The sequence below is a fragment of the Manacus vitellinus genome, unplaced genomic scaffold (assembly GCF_001715985.3).
Source record: "Manacus vitellinus isolate BGI_N305 unplaced genomic scaffold, ASM171598v3 scaffold_5_pilon, whole genome shotgun sequence".
NCBI classification, from domain to species: domain Eukaryota; kingdom Metazoa; phylum Chordata; class Aves; order Passeriformes; family Pipridae; genus Manacus; species Manacus vitellinus.
The window spans coordinates 10965020-10983925 of record NW_021940682.1 but is presented as its reverse complement, the minus strand read 5'-3'; the positions used below and the strand labels follow the sequence as shown (position 1 = coordinate 10983925).

The 18906-nt window shown below is 43.3% G+C and overlaps 1 protein-coding gene across 3 annotated transcripts in view; it reads right to left on the bottom strand.

Annotated features, from left to right (window-relative positions):
* The window catches only part of TBXAS1 (thromboxane A synthase 1), a 252202-nt gene extending 237322 nt beyond the window's left edge, over nucleotides 1–14880 (bottom strand). Inside the window, exons 1-2 of one of the 3 annotated variants that reach the window (XM_018080888.2) lie at nucleotides 5737–5842; nucleotides 5065–5233 (exon numbers count right to left, since the gene is read on the bottom strand). The gene's annotated coding sequence lies outside the window, so the exon portion shown is untranslated. Of the gene's footprint in view, nucleotides 1–5064; nucleotides 5234–5736; nucleotides 5846–14850 lie in introns of those variants that run through there. The other 2 variants (XM_018080889.2, XM_008927978.3) reach the window with 2 other exon arrangements.
* Nucleotides 14881–18906: the final 4026 nt, after the last annotated feature.

The following is an 18906-nucleotide window of genomic DNA, read 5'->3' as shown; positions in this document are numbered from 1 at the left end:
TACTAAGGTAAAAAGATAATAACAGGCACATGGGAGTAGGGTAATCGAAACAGCAAATTCCCTAGTACAATGCATTTATCAATACCCTGTCAAAATCCAAAATGATAAAAGGGTAAGGCACCAAAACTCTCAAAAATCGTGAACCTCAGAAAAGGTAAAAAAGTATTCTTCACCTGGGATCCACCACTGTTTTTTCAAATACCACATGCTCCCAGCAGAAACCCCACAGATTTGAATGGAGAATGTCCCCACAGGTTATGGCCTTCAGCCTAACAAGAATGGTAGAATTATGTTTCACCTGGGAACTGGGGGCAGTATCAGTTCTTCCTTCATGCTTTATCTCTAATGGTCTAAAATCATAGGGTTTGGAGGCCTCTTTGTTTTGGGGCCCTCTGAGATGAATAAGATAGAAAAAAAGACAGATAAAATGATTGTGCAATGTATTAGATGATACAAACATGCCAACACCAAAAGAGGTACTACATATCAAGTACCACCACCACCTAGTCTCTGCACAAAAGAGGCAGTAAACTGGAACAAAGGAAAAAGAAAGGTCACAATCAAGCAAGTTAGACTAATACTATTGCCACAGCAATGGTTCTCATACCTCAAGAAGCCCAGAGGCTATCAGTTTACATCCAGATGTAGAAAGGCAACATGACTGCAAAGAAACTAAACCTGGCAGCTCAAAGTAGTCAAAGAACAGTCCCAGTTCTTCAGCAATTCTTTAGTGGCATCCACAGAGCCACTCTTTTAGGATGCAGAAACGTCCCTTCACAGGACACGGGAAGCCCTCGTGGAGAACACCAGCTACAGGGTTTGGTAATGCTGCTCTGACTCCTGTACACAGCCAGGGGAAGTTGTTGCTCTGTTGCCTCTCTTGCCTTTGAAATTGTTCCCTGTGATAAGCATTTCAAACCAACAATAACTGCACTGTGAACAATCATGACAAATATTTTCAGAAGGCAGTAAGAACACAAAATATATGGGGCACTAGAACACACAAAGCAGAAAGACATACAGCACCTTCAGACTATAGAGCAAATGCAGGGACAATATAAAGTACGTTGAAAAGCCTTATTTTCACTCACGCCTCTATCAAGCGGGTATTTGCTGCCTAAATGTATGCATCACATGATGAATAATTCTTGGTAGATCATGCCAAGTTTTCCCAAAGGCCTTCTTACCCATATGAAAGGCATCACAGACAACTAACATGCAAATTGCAGCCCCCTTATATGCAGCAGAAGAGCATATGCAATATACGGGTGGCTTTGCTCTAGTTCAGCCTTTTGTGCTTTCTCATTCATTGGGTTTTTTTGCTGCAGTCCTTTCTGCTGACCACTTGTACACTGATTCACCAAATCAGAAATCCCTTCAGCTCTCTCATTCTCAGTAGATATGTTGTAACACAGACATGCATAACTGATGACGGGACAGAAAAAAAGAAAAAGTGAAAACGAAACTTACACAATCGCAAAACCAGGAATTTCCAAATTTCAGGTTATTTCTGCAAGTCTTGGTTTAGTTGAGGTTTTTGCTAAAGCACTGGTTGTCCATTTGTGCAATTGTGACAAATACAGTTTTACAGGGGGCAAAGATGGTCAAGCTCAAAGCAAGGAAAAAAATGCTCCAAAGCTGTGAAACTCAAAGGATCAGGGCTAAAACACTAATTAAACTATTTTAATTGCTCAATTTAAAAAATGCATGTTTCTCCTGCAGTCTCATGAATATGAGAGTAAATTTGTGATTTCTCAATGCTTGAGGTTAGCAATACTTGCAAAAAGGCATGAACCCAATAAGCTGACCTGCTAGCCACAGGAGGAGAGGTTAAGTGGAAGAGTAAATAACCTGATGTCTGAGTTGAAACAGCAAGAAAAACTTAGTCTCAACAAGATTTCGACCCTGCTGACACTCCTTCTAACTTGCTCTCTCAAACTCTAGTGCAGTTGAGATCTGAATCTAAGGTTCACAGAGTCCAGCCTCCTACCTTCTGATGCCTTCTACCAAGTGGCAGATAAACCCAGCCTTATACTGTGGCTGAGTTAATGTGAAAGGGAAATATGTATCCTCCCTGTATGGGGAGCTTTCTCTTTAAGAGCCCCTGCTCTGGCTGTGGCAGTTCAGACTAACTAGAAATGCCAGCAACTACCCAGATGCATGACAGAGGAGCTGGGACTACTTCAGACAGCGCAGGGACAGTGGGATGTTATGATGAACTGTACTTCACTTACCTTATATTCATAAGCAAAGTGACACATGAATGCGAGATGCCAGATGGAGTAAGCTGACTGAAAGCAGACAAGATGGGTTTCAGATGGGACCTGTATTTATACAAGACTAGAAGCCAAAGGCAAAGAAACAGCAGAAAAACTGCACAGGACAAAAGCCTCACCATACATTCAATAAAATAGAGTTTCTTTCAGTCATCTTTACCTTGGCTTCCTTTGGCCAAGTCTGTAAAGCAGTGAGGCATCACACAAGGAATGCAGGTGTTCAGAGGGGCCCCTACAGATGCATGCAAGTATTTTAAGGTATAGCAAGGACTGGTGTTTTTGTAAGTCTGGTGCAGGGAGATGCACTATGTTCTTGTGTGATGCACTCAGCTCTCTGATTAGAGAGCACCAAGTCCAAGGGTAAAATATTGTTTTTCTCTTAGTATATGTAGCTCCAATTAACCTTATTGGAGCATTGTGGGTACACTGAGAAGATTACACTCCTTAATGTGCAGTTACAACTGTACTGTAAATGCAACATTTCATGCTTTCTATTATGGTTCAAGACCACTACGCTCTTCAAGACTGTTATAAACCTCAGAAAACAGGGGTTTATAATGGAAATGCTGAAACACTCAACTCTAAAAGCCCTGGCAGAGAGGAAATATAGTTATAAATTCAGCTTCTATTTTCCAGCATATACATTGGCAAGTTATGAATAATAGGTATTTCTACAGTTACAACAGACAGATGTACACACCGCTTAGGATAACCTTTGCTGTAAAAGTGGAGGATGGAAAGAGCTCAAAGTGGAAAGAGCAACCTTTCATCTTGTCTCTTACAGAGTTACTGCAATTGCAATAATGACATAAAGCCAGCAACTGAAATTTAGTAGTCTGTGCACCAGGGTTGGATTCTGAATGCATCTTTTTTAAAAAGGGTGGGTTATGTTTCTATGGTCAGCAAGAAAAAGGCACGAGCCCCACCCCAAGCCCCCTCAGCCTCCTTTGTTTTTTTAAAAAGAAATTGGCTATTTGGATACTGTTCAGATGACATTGCAAAGCAACCTGCTATCCAGTCATAAATGGATATTCTCTATATATTCTCTTCTATATGTAATCTGGTCCCTAGCTTCTTAACAGTACCAAGAAGTAATATTTCAACCAGCAATTACTGGACTTGCTAACGTAAAAAGCCCCCACTCTGTTTGGCAAGAGAAAGATGGGCAGGTAACTGTACTATGACTGGGCTGAGGCAATTGGGAATTTCTTCAGATATTAATAGCAATGGCAGAGGTGGGTCAATATAATCCCATTAGCCATATCACGCTGTTTGATTTCTGGTACGTATGAGGAAAGGAAAACAAAACCGACACAATTGCCATTTGGGAAGTATGCTGACGGGTAAACAGGAAAATCCATGCCTGTTTTAAACATTGCAGCCTGACAGGCCGATGTAGAAAGGTAGAGTAGGGAGGTCCATGTGTTTTGCTGGCACAGCCTTCACCACTAGAAGGGAGGGAAGAGAGGCACCCACCACCTGTTGTTGCTGCCTGCATGATGCTCGTTGCCACCACCATCATCCTCCTCCTCCAGCCCCTGCCCTGTCTCAAGGTTTTCAGTGGTTTCATGCCTCTCTGGAGACAGTCTTGCAGAGGTTCTCATACCCTGGCTTAAGTTGCCATAGGTACTGTCAGTGTACAGAGAAACATTCAAAGTTCAGCAAGGCTGCATGCCAGGTATGATCCCTGTTTTTTATATTAGTGCTGTTCACATTTGAGAAAGTTTCTTGAATATGTAGGGAACGCTTTCAGATTCAGATGCCTCCATAAGTTAGTTTCTATTACAAACATACTAGCAGTGCCACTAATACTGTAAACAGCAAGAACATCAAATACACCGTAGGTCTATGAGGTATATGAAAAACTTCCCATGGAAAGCAGCCCATGGGCCCTCCCCATTACAGCTGCTGGGATTTTTAAGGTGATGGACTAGTTTGTAGAAAGTTTAGCGCTTCTTACCAACACCTCTACCATTAGCTATAGCATCCTCGTTTTAGATCAGAGGGCACTGTGTTTAACATTTCTGCATGCCTGATTCATGGAGGACACCGGCTCATTAGCTTTCTGCTTTCTGCCTTTCCGTACGACAGCGCTCCTGCCGCCGAGGATGCACAAACCCAACACACCCAAAAGCCATATCTCCACATTGACCCAGAGCTGCCAAGGCTCTGAACAGGAAGTGAACTGCTTCATTGTCCAGACCTGTTCATTTCAGCATTTGGCAACATCTGCGGAGATCAACAGCAAAGCTACTTTACTGCCATTAAAATGCAATTCCCAGCAGAACTGAGAACTGCTTTTCACATCTTCTCTTGCGTGAGACCTTTTACTAGGACTAACTCCTGTCTTCACTTTCACCTTTTTTGTTTAAATAGGGTCTTGCATCGGTAGCCTTAACTAAAAACTCCCATTCTGCTCCCACAGTTTTCAGCCTGCCCACTGCTTGCTGTTTCACCCCAGAAGCAGTAGCTGAGAACCAGTGACCCTGACCATAAGTAATGCAAATTACTGTTTTGCAAAAATCTGTGGTCTTCAGAATAATTAGTAAATTATTCGTAGGAAAGGACCATTAGGGTATAACTGTGTCATTGAACCAAGCCTCTATGCATGGGGGATCTCACGTGCATTCAGCCATGGCAGGTGTGCAGAGCATCCTTTTGCAAGGTATTTCCCAAAACTCTCTGGCAAATTTACATTCAGGTGTAAGGACTAATAGCAAGGCTAGAATAGTTTCCCAGGCACCTGCTTGCCAGAGGATCACAGCCGAAATGTTCAGGAGTGTTTTACCTGGCCCATGAAGCACACAAAGCCATTTCTCCTCCTTGTGCTATGTTGACCACTGCTCTGTTTTATTAAGCAGCAGGATGAAATGGTAACATTTCCAAGGATTTTCACTGTAGTGATTTGAACAGCCTGAGACTTTCAGTTGCCTCCAGTTTAGCAAACAGCAGATACACTGGAAGAAGGAAATGTACACAGGCAGAGACGATTGCAGCCACTTATGCAAATTTGTATTTGGCTAATTCTCTCTACTAAGACCAAGAAAGTCAACTTAAGAGAAAAAAAAAATACTTAAAAAGCAAGCTTAAATTCAGCAAAAACCTGGATGTTATTCACTAGAGAAAGATTTCCACTTCTTGTAGGGAGTGGGATTTCCACCTCCACTTTTTCTATGATTGAATGATTAATTTATCCCACTAACCTTTGTCTAAAGGAGCCAACAGCCACACTTCTGCATGGCTGCAGGGGAGAATGACATCTCCACACAGCCGGTCCCACGCGCTGACAGTTCTGGCAGCCAACCCAAGCCCCGATGACTTCGCCCAACAAATGTGCCACGGGAACGACATGGCAACACCTCACAGCCAAAAGTACGGCGCGAGGAGGACTGGGGGGGACAACAGGATTTACGCCACCGCTCCTCCACCTACTCCACGGCAAGTACTAGGAGATCCTTACCTTTACAGGTCTCCCATGCCTCCTCCAGCGGTTCCTGGTTGGGCTGCCAGCAGGGAGCTGCCCTGCAACAGCCCGAGGGGAGCGGTGGGGCGCGGAGTCAGAGCTGCCTCCCACGGGACAGAGAGGTGCTTGGACAGGGGCCAGGCAGGGCCGAAGAACTACAACTCCCAGGAGGCCCCGCGCCTCTCTGCCCTGCTCCTCCTCGGCTGCCCCCCGACACGCCCTCTGGGGGTTGTAGTTCCAGTGCTGCCCCGCTCGCGCTCCCACCGACACGCTCTTGCTGGCAAGGGAGGCTTTGCGTGGCCGCAAAGGAAACTAACACTCTGAAACCTTTTAAATATATTTTTTTAAAGCTATATATATATGTGTGTGTGCTTTATATATATGTGTGTGTCATTTAAAAAAATAGCAAAACTCAGCAAGTATTTTTTACTACAGTAAGGGAAAAATGGGAAGTTACTGTACTTCCAATTCTCTTTTTGCTTCTGGTGGGGGTTTGCTTTGCTGTGAAGGGAGAGGGGAAAAAGTGAGAGGAAAAAAGCTCATAAGCAAGTATTGCCAAACAACTTTGCAAAATCAGATGGGAAAAACTTAAATGTTCCCATACACTAATTAGTTAATGACTGGCCTCAAGCTGACAAACGTGCTGATACTTAACTGTATCCTCCACTGAAGTGAATGCAATTGAATCTCATACTCCAGTTGTTCCAGAAACTCGAGGCCTCTAGAAATTATAAGCATGGCTTAGTAATGGTGAGATTTTAAAAGTAATTAAGGGCTTATCCACATTGGGAGTTGCTGCAGAGTACCTCCACTTGCAGAATTCCCCTTCCCTGTGCTGGACATGTATTTCACGCTAACAGTGCTTTATTCTGAATTAGTTTGCCCCATTCAGGCTTTCAGTTCAAAAGCTACCTTCGCCCAAATTGAGGGACTTACACAAGGTGAGCCTAAACTGCACGTTCTGTTTTTACCTTGTGGTTGAGCCTTTATTTAGGCATTTGTTCCCAAAAGCTGGGCATTTCTTTGGAAAACTAGATATGAAGTTTCTCACACAGTCACTGCTGTCCTGAATTTGGGAGATCAATAGGAACACTAAATGCCACAAGACTGACAAAAACCCCCTTTGGGAGCATGGCCCTATTTGCCTAACTGGGAATGTTTGTTTTTCTAACCTGGAGAGGAAGGCTGTGCAAAGGAGAGAAAGCCCTCCTTTCAGAGTAAAATCTGCTCTTAGTAATTAGCCCTTGTGGGTAGCAAGTATTAACAATGCTTCACAGAGAACATAAAATTCATAATCTGTCCAGAGTATAGCCAAAGCTTTAAAGTTTTGCCCAATTTTTATTAATTGCATATGCATAAAAAATGTCAACAATGTTAATGTGCAATGAGCCAGAGAAGTTCTTCCAAGACCACTAGGTATTAAGCCCGTGGATACACCAACCGGCCCTCTTTACTTGGGGTGAAGAGGAGGAGGAGAGCGAAAGGAGGTCCTAGATAATAGGAGATAATAATGCATGAGTGATGCAGAAGGTTTCAGTGTGGAGACAGGTGGTACCCATAAAGCTTCTACGCAGCATCACACCACAGCCATCTCTGTGCATTTGGATGACAATGCAAGACTTCCCAGATGAGGACAACGTGACACAGAGGCAGACACGGAGTCCTGCCAGAATTGCAGAGGAACCACTGCTCTGTGGCTTCTAGCTCTGAGACACAGCCCAGCTCTGCACGAGACTGAAGGGAAGCTGCAGGACTCCTGTGCCCAAGTCAATCCACTGAATGGCTTCTGGACTCCATTTGGCCCAGGGGAGGGTTTAGCTGCTTTGCAGAGCACTACAGCTCATCTTGTACTTCTAGAACAAGCACATGAACAGCATACTTAAGCCATAACCCGGATAAGCCTTCCAGGATAATTGAGATTCTACAGTATGTGACTTTTTAAAGTAAGTTTTCATAGACTTGCTAGAAAAATATGAGTTTTGACCTAGCACTTTTCATTCCAAGATTTCTGAATAATCTATTTTAATGCAGGTTTAGAAAAGAAAAAGAAGATGGGGGGAAAGAGTATGTTCCTTTGACTTCAGTTCAAGTCCAAGTGATAGAAGACCTATTAATCACCAGCATGCAATTTATATCAGAACATCAGAATGCCTGTATTTAAACAGACACATAGAAGAGCTGGAATGGATTACTTCCCAAGATCTTGTGGCATTAAGAGTGGCGTTATGCTTGCTTTCTTTTTTTGTTTTGAACTTTTGTTTTGTTTTGAACTCTTCTTTTGTTTTGACCGAGACAATATCTCTTACTGAAAAGGAGATGTAAGAGAACTGCTTTTGTGATTATTACTTATTCCAACAGGTATTTTGCTAGTTCCTGACTTGCATAACTACATACACCATGAATAAGTCTATTGAAACTGCTAAGGTCTGTCTAATGTTTTCATCTTCCTATTTCCCAGAACAAAAATGGTCTCAGTCATCTATTATTTGCAAGAATTCACAGATAATATCAGAATAAAGAGGAAGCGTGGATAATATAGCACAAGCCCCTCCTATTGTTTTGTTGGAGTAGGGAAATCCACTGGAGACTAAACTTTCTGTAAACATTGGTCTGATGCTGGCTGCCCTCCTTCCCTCCCTGAGGGGCTGGATGACGTGGGGAACCTCAGCCCACCCCATTCGCCTGACTGCCTGTAACTCAGAGCTGAAAGAGTTGCCATATGTAAGAGCCACAGCAGGATGAACATGCTTCTTTTCCCACATGGAAAAGAGAAGCAAAATCCAGGTGCAGATGATTTCCCAATAGCAGAAGGTAGGACAAGAGGAAAAAACATTTAAAGCCAATGGTGCCAGAGCTAAAAAATCCCACTGCCTTTCACAGGGGAGCTGCAACCAGCCTGCAACTCCTCGTGCAGAGAAGAGTGAGTCAAGTTTGCAATGCCATGCAGGCTCATACATAGCAAAAGCTTTCCATATTGCTTCCATATTTTGAAAAAGCCAGAGCTTTCCTCAGCACATTCTCTTAAACACCTAGTAGGCAAGGGAAAAATGGAGGCAGAGCCAAAACAATAACCCTGCAAACTGTTGAGCAGCAAAGCAGAGGTGCTTTCCCTGAACACCTTTCATAGCTGCACCGTGCTTTCCTGGGCACTTGCTGAGGCAGGAGCTGATCCTACCATCTCACTCTGTCCCCAGCAGTATCCCAGTCTGCCATGCAGCCTCAGCAGATTTGCAGGGTATTTCCACTGAGGTTTGACTGACCACAGGTGAGCAGTGATCAGATGGTAAATACCCAGCGTGCACAATACTTCATTTGTAACTTTGACAAGATGTTAGAGGCTAAAGTAGAGGGAAGTTCATGGGAGAGCAGTTCCTTGTCCTAGGATCCAAGAGTAAGGGTTGTTGTCCCTCCTGTGCCTGGGGAAGGCTCTGCTCTTCTCACCCTTGCCACTTGTGGCAGATGAAATGAAGACATGGACAGAATCTGGGCCGAGGGGGAGGACAGGAGGGGCTGGATCCCAGCGGGCAAACGGCAGAGGCTCCACATTGTTCTTGCCAGCAGATGGAGCAGGGCTGGCATGGGAAGAGTGTGCTGTAGAAGTGGGAGGCCCTCCTGCCTCCATCCCTGCCTGCCCCTCTCCTAGGAGGAGCTTCTTTTACCCTAGACGGATCTACCCTTTCCTGCAGGAGGTCTTTCTCATTCCCCCTCCTGGCCAGCTGATCCATTCCAAAGGTGTCTCTCGATGAAGGTAAACTTCTTCCAGGGCTGCCTCCCTGCACCAATGCCTGCAGAAAGCTGAATCCAGCAATAAGGGCTGATGACTATAAAAGCATCTATCCCTGCTTCTCCAGTGGTGTGTGCATGTCCATTCACTCATGTCCACAGGCACTCACCCTTTTGTTCTCTAGCTGTGGACTACCTTGAGCTGACAGAGACCTTCCACATACCTGTGACCACCCTCCATTTCTCCTAAACTGGTTCAGTATCATTGTCTCTAGCTGTCAGATGGGTTATTTTCCACTCTTATTTCTGTTTCTGCTGAGTTTAAGCCAGGATCAACATGAAAGATGGATATGTTCATGTCAGGTCAGCAAATTAAACCTAGTGAGCTAAGAATAACCAGATTTCAAAGGTGAAAAAACAGAGATAGGGTGGAAATGGAGAAGTACTATTTTGCTGCTTAGCCCTAGACATGGGAATGAAAAAAACCCAAATGTAACCCACCCCCTCACAACCTCTTGCCTTACAGCCCTTTAACTCCTCCACGGGTAACAGGCCTCCTCATGGTGAAGCTGTTCATGGAATGAGGCAGTCCAGGGCATGAGAAGGGACAAGGAGGCTCTGATACCTCCTGGGTGGGCAGCGATCAGTGGGCATTATACTCAGCCAGCTGTAGTGCTACTACTGTGGGCACCATTCAATGCAAATGAAAAGATAAGGATAAAATGTACAGAATAAATACTGTCTGGTTTGCAGAGGGAGACATTTGCAGGTAACTCCAATATTTATGCCACATTCTTCCTGCTTTTGCCTTTTGATTTTCATTATTCTGCTTTTTGGAGTCAATACATTCTACTTCCTCAAAAGAGCTGGAATATTTTCTTCTCTTTTTTTTTTCTTAGTATTTTTAAAAAGCAGCTCTTTTGTTTATGTCATATATACAATCTTCACCATCATTAAGTAAGACATCACCTGGTGTTATGCCCACAGGGACAAATACAAGCTTTGTAAATAGAAAAGTACATCAGTGTCTTATTTGCTTTAGAGTAGACTACACATTTAAAGCCAAAAGGTAGTTGTGTAGTCCTGTTATGTTCCAAAACTGCCATTCTGGTGTCATTTATTTTAGTCTGCTGCAAAATAAAATAGAGATGATTGAAAATCCTAAAGCTCATACCTGAGAAAGGACAGCAAGAAATCAGCACAGATTGTATTCTTTCTTACATTTATTTGAGGGGCAGATAGAGACCCTGCTGCAGAAAATACCTTTGACATAGATGTTTGAATGATCTGCTACATAGACAATAAAGAATAACATTTTATAAGCTTTTTATGGGGTATTAAAAATCTGAAGTGGCCAAGTTTTCTAATGGGAAAAGCAAACTACTTCAGGAGTTGAACAGAGGCACCATCTGCATCAGAGCAACCCCAGACTAATTGACTGTGAGTGTGCTTGTCTGTGTGTGTGTGTATACACGTGTGTGTGTGTTTCAGAGAGACATTCTTTACTTCAGTTCCATTATAATTCCTTTAAATATTTATTACTGGAATGTAAATTCTGCTGAAAACTGAAGTCTTTGCTTTGGAAAAAACAGACCATCACCTACCACGGGTGTTGTCGCTCAGTGAAATAGCCAAGTCCCTTTTGGAGAAACAAAAGGATCCGGTTATATAAACAAGCCAGTGCATTGAATTATAAGAGTGGGGGGAAAAAGAACAAAAACCTGCTGACTTCTGGTTGAACTACTCCTGGGCTATGTGTGAGCTGAAGTTCTGCAGATCTAGCAAGAAGTAGGAGCAATATTAAAATGAATTGGTTACAAATAGTGGAAATAGTCCAGCAAGCACATTTACAATGTGCAGCCCTAAGTATGGCTTTGTTTTCAGATTGGTTTGTCTTTATTTTGAATGTAAAACATTAATAAGCTTCTTAAGGAGAATGGGGATGGGAGAAAACATTGGCTGATCACCTTAAAGCCCAGGAAAATAAAAAAAGTTCTCAAGTTGCTGGATGAAATAACAAACTAGAGTGGGTTTATACTTCTTACATTGCTATGAAAGCTTTACTTCTTGATCATTTCCAGACACCAGAAAGTTATTAAAATCCACAAAGGGAAAAGAAATTCTACATTTATATGAGCTTTAAAACTTATTTTGGGACTTCAGCTTATTGCCAGTGTAATGGAGAGTAAGCCTGTAATGTGAAAAAGCTAGTCAAAAAGAGTAACCAAGGACCAGTCTAACTCTACAAACATTTGGGAAGGGATTTATCAAATAATATCTGGGGTTACACTTTATTCTGGAGGGTCAAAACGGGAACAGACTGGTGTGGATAGTACCAGCGCTTAGGCTCAGATATTTGTATCACTTTAAACCTTACTGTCATTTCAAGGATATAAATAGGCTTGGAAAAATCAGATTATTGGGAGGATTAAATTGGAATCAGTGTCAGTAATAATCTATTCCTTTGTGGTGACACCAACTGAAAGAGGGAAAGTTTGGGGGAGGGGAGTAATGCTACACTGCCGATGGGTTGTGTGGGAATGGGGAATACAAATGAGGGGAAGGAAGGTTAAACAGCACAGCTCTCATGTGGCTGGTAGACAGGGTAAGCATAAGGACAGAGAAATCCTCCTTAGAAACAGCATTGGCCAAAGACCCTGTCTCACCAAAAGCTAGTTGCAGTGATGGAGTGTCAAAATACACTAGTCATTCTAGTTTATCAAATTAATACAGTCTGTCTGTGTTCTGTGCTTCCCCACTTCCAGCCCCACCACCCAGCATGCTCAAAGACCCACAAAATCATGGAGGAGTTTTTACCTTATTTCCTTTTTTTTTTTTTTAAATTACATTGCCTGAATCTTTTCCCTACAGTGTCACTCCCATTATCTCCTAACAGGGCTGGAGAAAACAGGCAGCACGTACCTGACATTCCTGTCTCTGGGGACTCTGGAGTATGCCAGGCAGAGGAACATAGTGTGGTCTCCAAACACCAGCCCCTCCATCTCCATCTCAGTTCATGGCACAGCTGGCCCTCACTCAGCCATCCACAACTTCAATCCATGTAGGTGTTGCCTACATAAGAGCTAAGCAAGAAGCAGCTGGTCCAGGCTCTTTAACATTGCCCCAAATACATTTCTACAAGTACAATCAAATTTATTCCTCTCTTTTGGATCCAGAATGATTTTGATAGCGGTGACTTTAATTTGGTGACAAATTGCCTGCAACAGGACAAGGGGTAATGGTTTTAAACTAAAGGAGTGTAGATTCAGACTTGATATACACAGGAAAATTTTTATGATGAAGGTGATGAAACACTGGCACAGGTTGCCCAGAGAGGTGACAAAGGCCCCATCCATGGAAACATTCAAGGTCAGGTTGGATAAGGCTCTGAGTGACCTGATCTAGATGTCTGTGGCAGGGTGATTGAACTAGATAACGTTTAAAGGTCCCTTCCAACACAAGCCCTTCCATGATTCTATGGGAAGGAAGGGTCTCTCACTGAATAGGAGTCTTTCATCCTTCCACTGACCAGCTGAGTGGATGACGCTGGGACACTGATGTTAGTGCAACTCAGGGCTTTGAGCATGTTTCAACAAATACACCTGACTATAAGCAAAGTAGTGGTGAGAAAAAAAGGAACGCAATGTTTCTTGGAATAAATAACACTTCTAATAACTACCTCATACTGCCCAGTGACAGGAGCAAAAGTGACAGGGTAAGGAATTCCCAGCACTGTCATCAGGTGCTTTCCCAGAAGTTTACTTTCACTCTGTAATGAACAAATTACTTGGGTTTTTTTATTGTTTAAGAAGCAAACATTGATATTTGGATTTGTGCATTTATAGCTTTGTCTCTTCAGAGGCTGCCTCGCAAAAGCTTCTGGTCCTTTTCACATTTCCCATTGGAATTTTTTTCCTAAATACATATTTAAATTTCTCCCTCTATTTCTTTAAATGCAAAATGCAAGCCTCTGCATCTACAAAAAAGCTCAAACGCTTTTCTTTTCTTTCTGTCTTTCAGCTCTGCTTCTGCTTTCCATTTATACTTCTGCTCAGTTAATTACTCCCTTATAATTATTTCCCTCTTTATTTACGTGGGCATGTATTTTCCATGGGAAGCTGCTGCCTGGTCCTTGGGAGTCAGTGTAACCTGACTCCAACTCTGCTTGTTCTCTGTAAATCTACTGGCATTATGGAGCAACCCTCAGCAATCGAGGGATAGGATCCTTGGCTTGCTGGTCACTGGCTGCTGGGTGCCCACTCCCTGTTTGCCTAGTGCACCACAGCATCTGGCAATGAGCTGTCATCCCTACAGAGCCTGGCCTCAGGTGGGCTGTGAGGCCAGAAACCTGGGGGGGGGCAGAGCAAGGGAGGCACGAGCAACTTGGGAGGGTGAGGAAAGTGAGGGCATGTCCTAGTTAGAACAGCTGGGACCAGTTCATCATTGTATGGGTGTAACCCAAAACTGTGTATTCTATAGCATTCCATGCCATTTCCCAGAAACTGTTATCAGTAGACTACTTACACCCTCTGCCCAGAGCAGCCTGACTCCTCAGGCTATAAACTGGGTGTTAGAAGCCTGCGAGATAGCAGGGTGCCCCCTGTCCTCACACCTCACACCCATTGTGAACTCCCCACCATGAGGGAAGTACTGGGCATTCCTGCCTGAACTGAAGAATATATAATCTTGGAGTCTTGGAACTTTTTTAACCTCTCGTGGGATCCAGAGGAAGACTGCAGACCACCACTCTCAACCAGACTACAACCACCACCCTCAACCGGACTGCAATCACCACTCTTGACCAGACAGCACTCTCACCAACAGGTTTTCCCCCTCTCCCTTTACTTTGGACTCAGGGGTCCCAAAGAACACCACTCTGTTCATGCCCCAGGGTGCTGGGTTATACATTTTGGTTTTGTGGGTTAAAACCAATTGTTTGTCTGTATAATCATACTTATTGTATTTTATTAAATTGTTATTCTGACTTATAATCTCTCTTTTGAGTTGGGTTCATTTCCCCTGCCAGTTTATCTTTAAACCAGCTCAGGGTATCCCAGCATTGCAGGTTCCATCCCTTCATCTCCCTCAACCACTGCTCTTCTGCTGGGGAAACCAAGCTGGCAGGAACGGCAGTATGTGCTTCAAAGGGCTCCTGCCAAGCACGTCACTGCAATTTGTGTAATGGGCTGAAAGTCTTGAGTGAGCAGTGATATATAAAGGAAAAGTCCTAGTGAAACTAGTGATCCTTACAGCTTTTCATTCCTAAAAATTTGAGGGTAAGGAAATAGCTGTTAGGGTAAGCAGGAGATAAATGTTGGTTCATGGCACCTTCTTTATTCAAGCATTTTTGGTGTGTCCCAGGGTTGCTGTCCCATAGGCAGGGCTTACCTTTCTTCTTCATCTCTAAATGGCAGTGCCATTCCTTTCTTCTTCATCTCTAAACCATTTCCAGCTTTCTCCTTGGACATCAATTAGAACCATCAGAACTGATCAAAAAGAAGGAAGAAAAAGTTTTACACAGATGCTTCATTTCAATATCCTTCCTAATTTTTTGTTTTAATTTTCATGTTTTAAAAACTTTTTTCAAATACTTCTTTGGCTGTGAAAAAACTTCCTTTTAGTCTCCCATAATCAAGTAATAATAGAAACAAAATACGTCCCCTTCAATATCCACATTAAAGAAGTTTGTGCCTGTCCCTCTTGGGAATTAGCTGCTACTGTGACCTGCATTTTTTTCATCTCAAATCAACTTCCTTGTGGGATCATATTAATTTCTCTGTAGTGGTAGAAATGGAGTTGCAGGCATTTGTTTTTCTCACAATCAGGCTGAGACTGAATCTCTGGCCACAGCTGTGGCCAAGTTGGTCAAAGGATCTAGTTTGTCTGAGAAGCAAAGTGTCTCTTTAGTAGCAGTAGCCACAAGAAATTCTTCACACATTAATGCCAGCGAGGCTCTAGAAGCTCTCTGCTTCTCAGCAGCTCCTGGTCCAAATAGTTCAAAGCTTTCCATGCTCTCTGACTGGTACACCTTCCGTGACTGTGCACAGGCTGGGAAGCAGCACCTCAATTCATATCAGCTCTCCCAGTTGCCACAGTTTGCTGGATTTTAGAAGATATCCTATGGAAAGCAATTCAACAACAGCTGGCGTGCAGGCTCCAGGCAAAGCAGACCCAGGATCTGTGGGCTCTGCTCCCAGTGCTGCTGGTCACAGTGCCAGTGCCTTGGGTCACCTGCTGGCATAAGGGACAGATATGCTCCGAGATGGAGCCATGGGCCACTCCCAAGCTCACTCACTCACAAGCCAGGGTCGCTTCACAGCAAAGCACAGAACTCACTTTTTTCAGATGCTTCGCAAGTATGAAAAGGAGTGTGAGGGAGAGGACAAGGTGTTCAAGTCAAAGGGTCCAAGCAGTAGGGTGGGAAGAGCAGAATCCACACTCAATAACATTTATGCTTCTCTCAATATTGTACATGGCACTTAGTTCCTGTAGCAATTTGAACCTCATAAATACCAATGACAGATAGTAATTAGCACCTCATACATACCATCAACAGATGATCTTGCCACTAGGAAGCAAAAACAAGCTTTTCATACCCAACTGGCCAAGCAAGCTTGAAGCTGAAAATAACAAGAAGATGTAAAAAACACTGAAAACAAAGATCTTTCCTTGGACTCAATATTTTGATGGAAACAAAGCCTAAACCAGCAGCATTACACTAGCCTTTGGCTCCAAAATGCCCCAAGTCAATATATATCTGGCCGATAAAAGGGTAGTTGATTGATTCATTATAGCCAAAGGCTCAGCTCCTAGGAATGGATGTTGCTTAATTTTTTTCTGGGATCTCTTTGATCTCTGCTGGAGGTTGAGGAGCAGACTCCAAATTATGAAGTATTTTTGGAATTATATTGAGACCATTTCACAGAAGAGTCACCTTCAAGTCTCCAAGATTCTCTCTAGAGACACAGGGATGATGGAAAACTTCTAGCACGACATTTTTATCTGAAAGAAGAGGAATATAGCAGATCTTAAAAAAATGGTAATCCAATCATATTTGGATGAACATTAAGATCTGGATGTAGGACTTCAAGTTTTCTACACATTAAATTAAAAGCACAAGTTTCTATGAGGGTATGTGGAAGCAATAAAAGATTTACAGTTCTCTGTGGATCAGCTAGAGGAGACAGGCATCCTATACATGGCACATGGGAGAAACTCACCTTTTAATTCAGTGTGTTGAATTCCACAGCAGCATTTATTCCAGGTTAACAACAGGCAACAGCGGTATGCCATCTGCTCCCTACCATTCCCCCTCTACACAGAACCCTCCCTGTCTCCCCATGTACCTTAGCGTCCAGAGGGTCTTTCACCTTGTCCTGTCTGCCAGATTTTGGTCATATTTGCTAGGCTGCTGTAGAGCTCCTGCAGCCAGAGCAGTGGCTGAGAGTCTGATAGAATCTGGGGGTCTTCTCATCACAGATAGTGGTCAGCAGGTGAACTCACAGTTCAGTATCTGATAAGTGCTCTGGCAAAGCAAGTCACAGAACAAGGAAACCTCCTTCAGTGTAACTCTAGTAACCTCCTCCGTAATAATATAGCAATGTGGAAGGCTCCACATTCACTGACTGTTTTACCCAAGCATTAGAAAATATTAAATAGCATATTTAGCAAAACAAGAGCTTTCAGGTATTCTCTTTGTCAAGGGCAGAGCTGCACATCAAGTTTGTATCTAGCTGAAACCTCTACTGACTTAATTAGAATAAAATGAATGAAGTGTAGTCATTATAATCTGCTTTGCAGTGACACAAATGTGTAAAAGCCATGTTCATATGACAGGATTGTCCAGATTTTGCATCCAAGTCTTTGACAAGAATAGCCAGGTTTGGGGGGGACAAGAGGGAAGGAGGAGAGAAGGGAAGATCATAAAATTTTCTCAGCTGATATTGCTAAAACGCTTGGAAACAGCCGCTAAGTCTTTCACTGCCTCCACCCTTCCCAGAAGTCTCATTGTGGTAAATAATGTTGCACTTATTTGAAAACTCAGGTTTCATAAGGCTGGCTGTGCCGGGGGAGCCGGCAGTGCAAGCAGCACTGAACATCTCTGCTCCTAAACGCTGAAACCCGGCACTCATGCCCTTTTGGTTCCTGGGAGCATCTCCGTTTGCTTTCAGAAAGCGGCTCGAGCTTCTGCCTCAAAGTTAAAGCATATCGTGACAGATACTCTAATCACAATGTCTAAATATAATACAAGGGAAGACAATTTAAGAGAGCTGAGCTACACTTTTTTAAGCAACTGTCGGGAAACTGCCTCTGTGGCTTGCTGCTTTAGAGTAAGATTAAATGAATCAGTCTCACCATTTGAATGCGTGGGAAGTCAGAGACAGCAAAGTGACAACTAAGGATGGTTTATTTATAATTGGCCCTCCTTCTGTAGCTGTTTGTGCACAAGTCCTGTGCACTAAGTACAAAAGTACCTGCCCTTTATGTAAAATTACTCACAAATGCTACGTGTAGGTCAGTAGATGCCTACGCTGGTTTGGCTGATTACAAAGTTCATGTAATTATTATTGAACTGTCTAGTGATGTTTAGAAAAAGAATACAGCTTATTATGCAGCAGCTTCAGAGGCTCTGACTCCACGGTCCTTCAGCCAGGAGTCTTTCACAACAAGGAAGAGCCTGAGCTGGGCATTGCTGCCAGAATTCTGGAGGAATGATGTAGAGACTGGGGCACCCCCTCGTGCAGCAGCTTTGCAGCCAAGGGTAGGTCTGTGAGGGCTGGAGGGCAGAGGCAGCATTGTTGGAAGTTTTACTAGTTGGGACCTTTGATGCTTAAGCTGCAGTTCCCCGTTCCTTGAGATAAAACACCTCTGAGTTTAACCCAAAGGTTTCCAAAACAAGACTTGCCAAAGACAGGCAGGAGTGCTGTAGCTGCAGATGCAATCACAAGCTTGGGATAAATTCAGTAGTTTATGGTCCTGTTTGATTAACGAGCCCAACTGGAGCAGCATTGCAAGGAGAAATAGGTTTTTCAAAGGAAAAATGTGGGTTTCTCATCTCCACCACCTCAGGATGTGGCCCTAACCTTTTGAAGTGTCATTCTGAGTAAGGAAAGGCAATATCAACAAATCTGAAATAAAGTTGCTGAGAGAAGGACCTGGGCGTGGCTGAGGAGAGCAACATTGCTCTTTGTCTAGCCTCCAGGTGGGGAAGTCAATGGAGTGAAGCTGACCTCCAGCTTTTATTCCTCCCCACTTTGGCAGGCTTGGCCTTTAGTCTGTAGCATCAGCCTGCCCCCCTAACTAGGAAATATTATTAAAATGGCATTAAATATTAAGAGAGACAACACAGCATCTCTCGCGGTGAGGGAGCTCCTGACACAGCAATCTTTTCCTAATAAACCGCCTTGACAAACAGTTTACTTATGTTCTTATTTCAATTAGATG